Source organism: Pelodiscus sinensis, chromosome 20 (genome assembly GCF_049634645.1).
Source record: "Pelodiscus sinensis isolate JC-2024 chromosome 20, ASM4963464v1, whole genome shotgun sequence".
Lineage (NCBI taxonomy): Eukaryota > Metazoa > Chordata > Testudines > Trionychidae > Pelodiscus > Pelodiscus sinensis.
In genome coordinates this window covers 1,866,995-1,875,273 of record NC_134730.1, presented here as the reverse complement: position 1 = coordinate 1,875,273, position 8,279 = coordinate 1,866,995, and positions in this window count along the sequence as shown.

Genomic DNA, 8,279 nt, shown 5'->3' with positions numbered 1-8,279 from the left:
TGTTCCCACTAATGCAGCTCAATAAGCTGTCAGCCTTCTTGGCTACCAGGGCGCCTGTTGACTCATCTCCAGCTTCTCATCCACTAACCCCAGGTCCTTTTCTGCAGAACTGCCACTTAGCCAATCCGTTCCCAGTCTTCAGCAGTTCTTGGGATTCTTCTGTCTCACGTGCAGGATTCTGCACTTGTCCTTGTTGAACCCCATCAGATTTCTTTTGTCTAGGTCATGCTAGACCCTGTCCCTGCCCTCCAGCGTATCTACCTCTCCCCCCAGCTTAGTGTCATCTGGGAACTTGCTGAGGGTGCAATCCATCCCCTCATCCAGGCCATTCATAAATATTTGAACAAAACCAGCCCCAGAACCATCCCTTGGGGACCCCACTTGATACGGACTGCCCACCGGACGTTGAGGCATTGATCACTACCCATTGAGCCTGACAGTCTAGCCAGCTTTCTATGCACCTTGCAGTCCATTTATCCAATCCAGACTTCCTTAATTTGCTGGCAAGAACACGGCGGGAGACCGTATCAAAAGCCTTGCTAAAGTCAAGGTATGTCACATCCACCACCTTCCCCATGTCCACAGAGCCAGTTACCATGCCATGGAAGACAATCGGGCTAGACTTAAGGACCTTTGCTTTCAGGTTTTACTGATTTGTATGAAAAATGTCTTAGGTTTTACAGAAGCCAACAGCCAGTTTTCGCTGATTTCACCTGAACTCTCTGGACCCCGCTCCTCCTCTGGGCAGAGGTGTGATGGTCTGGTGGGGTCAGCTGCTCAAATTACAGAGCAACCATCTCTGCTCCTGGGGCAGGAAGCCCGGGCTAGATGTACCAGATGACTCCAGGCTAGCACTGGCCTATACACGGCTGTTAATCCCACACCCACCGTACACATGTTACCAGCTTCACAGACCACACAGATCATTATCAGCATTCAAAGCAGATAGGAACGAGCCAGCTCCTTTTTGTACTGGAACAGGCCAGCGATGAAAACATGCCTCCGACTGTGGTTGTATCAGAACATAAAGGAACCGGGGACAATGGAAGACACTATTTACCCCAATGTTTACCCAAAAAAACTACAATTCCCTTTTTGCACTGATTTTCACTTAGGGCTTTTTAAGATTTGTAATAAACCCTAAGACATCCCCCGGGAATGCAGACGTTCCCTAAAATAACATGCTTTGGTGGAAGTGCGTGGGGAACACGGCTCAGTTTCCAAAGGCTGAGGTGCGTCCGCTCCAGGTTGAGGGAGGGTTTCACTGGATAGTGAACGCACATGAGCCAGGCTTCTGACCAGTGCAAGAGGGCACCGTTCCGAAATGCGGAAGTCTGGGGAGCTGGGGGGAAGTGGCCGGAGCCTCCCTCTTGCTGGTCCAGGAGTGGCGCGGGAAAGCATCCCTGTAACTCAGCTGGGCATGTCCCTGGCGGGGGATGTCTGTGTAGGTGCAGTGCCTAGCAGAGCTTTGCCTCTTGACATCAAGCTGGGTTGGTGGGCTTGGGAGGGCTTAGGCGTCCCACAGTCCAGGTTGCACCCTGGGGACCGACCAAAGTCGGTGCCTAGACTTGCATTTAAAAAACAAACCATAACCCCACAGTTGCCTACATTCCACCAGGTGAGTGTCCCTTCCCCCTTACTCTGGGACCTCACTTGAAGCAGAATGCAGCAGGCCGCTCCAGGGAGCAGAGTGACTCATGTGAAGGGAAGGAATCCCATATGCCTTGGAGCTTCCTGCAAGAATAATTTCCACGTGTCCCTCATTCCAGGCCTGTGTTAAACATGGTGTCCTCTCTCTGGGCGCTGGCAGGATGGGCAGTGTGCTCAGCGCCGAAACCTCCCAGCCGCAGGAAGACTTGTGGTCTCTGAAACTCTGCTCCCGTGGTTCTGAAACTGACTAGGGGGAGGCTCCCATAACTCAGGCCGGCAGCGTCCGCCGCTACACACTGGCCACGCTCATCGGACATTAATCACTCCGGGACGTGAATGAGGAGCTTGTGAGGGCATGGGGGGCCCCAATAAAAAAGCTGATTTCTCAGTAAACATGATACAAATCTTCCCTGCAGCTGGATCTAAGGAGAAGCCAACCAAAATATTTGCATGAAACCCCGCTCACCCATGCTTTTGTGCCTGTCCCCGTGACAGCCCTGCCCTCCAGCTCCACACCCAGAAATACGAAACCACCGAGCCCCCTTCGGGGCCGGGGAGAGGCTCCATTCCAGGCTCCAGCCACATTCCATGGCTTGCTCTTCATGCTAGCGCTGCCTTTGTTAAGCGGCTGACGGCCCTCCAGAGCAGTGTGAGCAGGAGGAACCGGGAGATTGGCGGGTTTGCTGGGGGTAGGAGCAAAGCAGCCTCAAACTTGTGCTGACCCCAGCACAGGAGCTGGTCCGGTTTGTTTCCTTTAGGCCAGGCCTGTGCTGCACTGGTCTGTGCGCCCCCAGAGAAAAACCCGCCAGGCGAGATTCCTGCCACACCAAGGTCACTGCCTGAGTGTAAGGCTGCGACTTGCCCTGCGCGGGGAACGGCGCCTTTTCTCCAGCCTCAGGCTGTGGCGAGTGCTGCCCCCATGGTATATGATGCCACCCCAATGGGTGTGGCCAATCAAGCTGCAGGTATAGCCAGAGCACCGCCCCGTGGGTCTTCAGCGTCTGGCAGAAAGTGCTGGGGCAGGCCGGCTGCGATGCCCGCGGGAGTAAGGAGAGCTCCAGAACAGGTGCTGTCTGCCACAGGGCCTCCGTGGCTGCCATCACCACAGCGTCTCCACGCAGTGCAATCTCTAGCAGATCCAATCCTCACGGCACACCTGTGAGGAAGAGAAGAATAACCTCTAGCTAATAGGCCAAGGCACAAGGCATATTAAGTGACTTGCCTGAGATCATAGAGGAAGTCAGTGGCAGAGGCAAGAATTGCCCATAGGGCTCCTACGTGCCTCCCCAGGTCCCAGACTTCCTACACAAGCTACTCCCCATGTGCTCCCTGTGACCTCCATCCTGCCTCTGCCCTGTGCAGACAGAACAGCGGTGTGCTGCCGCTCAGCCCCTGCAGCGAGGAGCAAGAACATAAATAGCCCAGAGCCTCACTGAGCAAAAAGTTCTCAGAGCACTTTGGGATTGTTGCGCTGATCAGACAGGCCAGCCCAAGCGCCATCTCCTTCCCCCTTGACTGGCGCTGTCCCTACACTGGGACTATAAAGCCCCCAGGCAGGCGCATAGCTCCTACAGACAGCCAAGCCTGAGCACCTGGCTGGGCAGCAGCCAGGATTCTGAGACAAAACCTTTCCCACTCCTTCCCCATCCCAGTGAAATCGCCCAGCAACGTGCTCCTGAAGGACAGGCAGCAGCAAGCCCCTCATAAGCCAGACATCTGCCTGGGACTGCACGGGGAAGAGCCGGTGAAATAAACACACGTTCCTCTGCAAATTCCCAGCTGCGAGGAAGGTGCCTTCGCTGTTCGATCACATACGTACTGAAGACCCAGCTGTGCGCTTGGCCCCCTCCCAGACTATCCAATAAACACGTGTACCAGTGACTAGAGAATAGACGCGCCTCCTGGGCAGAGAGCCCCAGGCTGGGGGCGGGACTGGCTCCGCCTAGTTCTGAATCCAGTGCAGGGGAACCCAACAGGAAGAGAGGGCGAAACCGGAGCAGAGAGGAAGCCTAGTGCCAGTGGGAGCCTTGTGCCCGCTGGGGGCATGGCTGGGGCATGCCCCGCTTGGGGCATCCCTGCTGTGCCCTTGGCAGGGTTGAGATGAAGCTGCAGGTAGAACTGGCCTCCAGCAGCGAAGCCAGGGGAGAGCTCAGGCCCAGAGCCCATCCCCCACGCTGCACTGGGGTAAATGGCTGCACAAGGTGCTGTGCAAGGGAGGCTCGCCTCCCGGGGCCCTGACTCCGGCTCCCGCCCTCCCCCATCTCCCGCTCTGCTCTCGCTCTGGGTGCTGCTCTCTGACTTCAGCCTTGGAGCCTGGGCCTGGTGAGAGAAGCGGGCCCAGAATCGCAAGGCAAGGGAGAAGGTGGGACCTGCCTTTCGAGAGCCTGGAGCTCTGAGGGGCCTCTGGCAGCCTTCGGGTACGAATCCCACTCCACACCCGAGAAAGGCCACGCCCCAGCCCCCACCGTGTAAGGGCTAGTTTGAACCAGGCCCAGCCCTAGGGGAGCGTGGGGCCTGGGGCAACCCTACCGCCACAGGCCCTGCTCGGTACCCACCCCATCCCCACTCAACCCCTGCCCCTCCTCTTCCCTGCTCATCCAGGCTAATAGCCACGGATGGACATATCCCCCATGAATTTATTATCTAAGGGTTTTTTGAACCCTGGTATAGACTTGGCCTTCACAACATCCTCTGGCAAGGAGTTCCACAGGTTGACTGTCCATTGTGTGAAGAAAGACTTCCTTTCGTTTAAACCTGCTGTCTATTTGTTTTGCTCGTGTTACAAGAAAGTATAAATAACACTTCCTTAGGTACTTTCTCCACATCAGTCAAGATTTTATAAACCTTTATTGTATCCCCTCTTAGTTGTCTCTTTTCCAAACTGAAAAGTCTCAGTCTTATTAATCTCTCCTCATATGAAAGCCGTTCCATACCCCTAATAGTTTTTGTTGCCTTTTCTATACCTTCTCCAATTCTAATAAATCTTTTCAGAATTGGGTTGGTCACATTTGCATGCAGTATTCAAGATGTGGGTGTACTGTGGATTGATGTAAAGGCAATACGACATTTTCTGTCTTATTCTCTATCCCTTTCTTAATGATGCCTGACATTCTACTATCTCGTACCTCCCTGCTTACTTACAGGGGAAGAAATGTTTGATAACGGACTGGCCAGTCTGGCAAACAGGAATAACAAGATTCAAGCTGGAAACTTAAGCTAGATAATTTCAGACTAGAAATACTCATAAAATGCATGCATTGAGGGTAATTAACCAGAGGAACAACCTGCCCACCATTGCAGTGGATTTTCTCACTGGCAAGTTTTAAATCAAGACAGGACGTTTTTGCTCTAGTTCAAACAGGAATGATTTGGAGGAAGTTCTAAGGCCTGTGTTCTACAGAAGGTTAGACGAGATGGTCACAGCCTTCCCTTCTGCCCGCAGAAGCGATGAAGAAAAAAGAAAAGGAGATGAAATGTTAGGCTAGTGTATGAACTCAATGCTTTAATCCCTAATTTATTTGACTAGGTGGCTAGTATGTGCCCATACTTGGCAGACTATGTCCTTGAAAAACATTCTTTTCCTCTTAATTATTATAGGTGCTCCTTCTGAATATACTTTGCAATATATTATGCGAAAAGAATGCACATCTGGACACAATCAGCTGTGGCTCATCGGGCTGACATGGCAAAACAAAGCCTCCAGCGCGAGGAAACAACATTTGCTAGTCTCTGTGTTATCAGCAAGGGAGCGGTGCTGAGCCCACGATCTGCTGCAGACGTGAACACAGACACCCGGCACAGCAGCGCAGCCGAAGGGGCAGCTCTCAAGCATTGAGGGGCTCTGAGAATTCCATGCGGGAACGGGGCGACGGAGTCCCGCTGCTGGACGAGGAGAAGCCAGTGTTGCCCCCAAATGCTTCCTAGTGCTGCAGCATGAATCCAATGCCACAGTCTGCAGAGCAAAAGGCCAGACAGAAACCTGCCATGCCTGGCCGGAAGGCCTTGGAAACAATTCATTATCAACGCTAGTTGAGAAAAGATTTTTTTCCTGGAGAATTGTTTTCGGGTTTCAGCAAAAATCTCAGAGCCTATTTTCCTCCAAAACTTCATTTGTATGTAACAATTTGGTGTTGATAAAATCCCCTTATTGATAACACACAAAAAAATCTTTTAAGGCCACCCGGAGCTTGGAGAGACTGTGCAAGTGGAAGGAGCAAATCCAGGCACCAGGTTTCTCCAGGAGCGGGATGAAATTAGGAGCCGTATGCCTCATGCTTACACAACACAGGCTCTGTCACCTGCTAGTGACCGCTCCTGAGTCTACTACACCCAGTTGTGGGGCTCTTGGCTCCCTACCTCGGGCCGCAAAGGCGTTTGCTTTTCATGCCAGAGGACTGGGGTTCAACTCCGGCTGCTCGTACCCTCCAGGGCTCTGTCATACACACTGCAGGTTTCCCGCAGATATGGCAGTTAGGATTACCAGTTAGGGCTGGAGTTAGGATTACCAGATGGTTTAAAAAAAATACCGGACATTTCTATGTCCCGTATTTTCTCAATTTGTTTCCTGGACAGAAAGCTCAAATACCGGATTGTCTGGTTCAAAACCTGGCACCTGGCAACCCCAGCTGGAGTTGGCTCCACTTTCACAGAATCATAGAACCATAGAGCTGGAAGAGACCTTAGAAGGTCATCAAGTCCAGCCCCCTGCCCAAGGCAGGACCAATCCCAATTAAATCAACCCAGCCAGGGCTTTGTCAAGCCGAGACTTAAACACCACTAGGGATGGAGACTCCACTTTCCTAAAAAAGGGTTTAAAGGAAAGGCAAGAGTACCTTGCCCCCTTCCCTCTCCCCTTCCAAACTCCCCTACCACACTCACAAACACAAACTCAGCACACAGCAAGAAAGCCCCAAACACAACACACACTACAGACAGCCACTTCCCTCATGAGTCCTGTAGTCACTTCTCCCTTACCTGGAGAACTCCCTCTCTAGCTCCCTGTTCACAATCACCTGGTCGCTGACTCACTCCTTTATAAAGCCCTGGACTGCCTGATAGTCCCTTCCCCTACCAAGGCTCAGCCAATCAGCAAAGGCTTCTAGATTTCAAACTTTAATTAGAAGCCAACAGTTTCCCACTGCCAGTCACAGCACACACTCCATGGGGGGGGGGGGGGGGAGCAGGGACAGGGGAGAGGAGAGAGGAGAAAAAAACCCCACACCACACTCACAAACACAAACTCAGCACACTTTAAGTGAAGCCACCCAGGTTCAGCTTCAGCAAAGTCACTTGTGATGAGCCCGGCTGTGGTTGCTGGACAGTCAGGGAGGTGCATCTTCTGGCTGCGTCAGGGCAGCGCTGGGACGGGGACACTGTGCCCCACTCAGAGAACAAGGGAGATCAGGGCGTGAGAGGGAGGTGTTGACAGCCTGGAGCTCGAATGATCTGACCACTCCTGGGACAGCTGACGTGCTGGCCCTGCTGAAATCTGCCCAGGGGGAGTTTCAAGCCATGGGTCTGCACTAACCAGGATGCCTCGACAAGGTGCAGCTTCAAGAATCTCACCAGCAGCTGAGACAGCTGGCCGGGTTGCTCCTAGACACACGTGTGGGGCTGCCCACGGGAGACGAGGGGGAGGGTTTGGGGCTTGGAACTTCCTTTTTCAAAGCGAGCTGAGAGTCTCCGGCATTCTCCTGTGTCCAGGTGCTGGGGCAAGGAAACCACAAGGCGGAGCTGGCAGCACGGATCCCCGCTGGCTGATCGTCCTGTAGGCCCAGTGCTGGGGCTGGCGTAGCGGCATCTCTCATGGGAAGTCTCTGCAGATTGGGTTATGGCAGCAGGCCAGGTTTTTCCCTTGTGGATAATAATATCACTCCCCGTGCAGTGATGTGTCCCCCCCCCCCCCCCCCAAGAAAACCTGAGTCTACATTTTCTTTGCGGAAATGTTCTCCTGTCTCTTTGTAGGAAACGGCCATGGCTCCTTCCTTCCCTGTGGGGAAGCTGCCCCCAGCCACAGGGAGTAAGAGCCTGCTCCTCGTCTGCAAGGACCGAGCCAGGCTCCTCCAGCTCTAACCAGCCTCTGCCCCAGGAACAAAAAGCGCAGCTTTGCCAGCGGCTCCAGGGACGGCTCCTCAGCCTGGATCTGGGTTACTCCTTGGCTCTGCTGGACTCCTCCGCCCTGCACCGCTGTGCGGGACGTACGGGAGAGCAGAGGCGATCGTGGCAAACTCCTGGGGCAGTAGAGCTGAGAGCCCCGCATTGGCCTGCGGTCTGATTCCGTCTCTACAGCCTCAGCAATAATCCTGCTGGGACCAGGTTCTCCAGAGGTGGCTGCATTTATAGCCCAGACGGGCCCTCGGCCACTTTGGGGAATCACTCTGGCCTGGCCTCTGGTACCAGGGCTCTTTGTCTCCTCTCCCTGCCCGTTCTCCAGCCCCTCCCGTGCCAAGAGTGCGGCCAGTGGGAAAGCTGAGAGCCGCGCCCCCGTACTGCACACTAGGTACCCTCGCTGCTGCGAGCAGGCTGCACGGCTGGAGCGTGGGGAAATATTTGTCATTGTGAAGCCCTGCTCCGAGCAGAGAGCAAGGACCCCGTCACCGCGCCATTATCCCGGATTCCATTCCGATTCA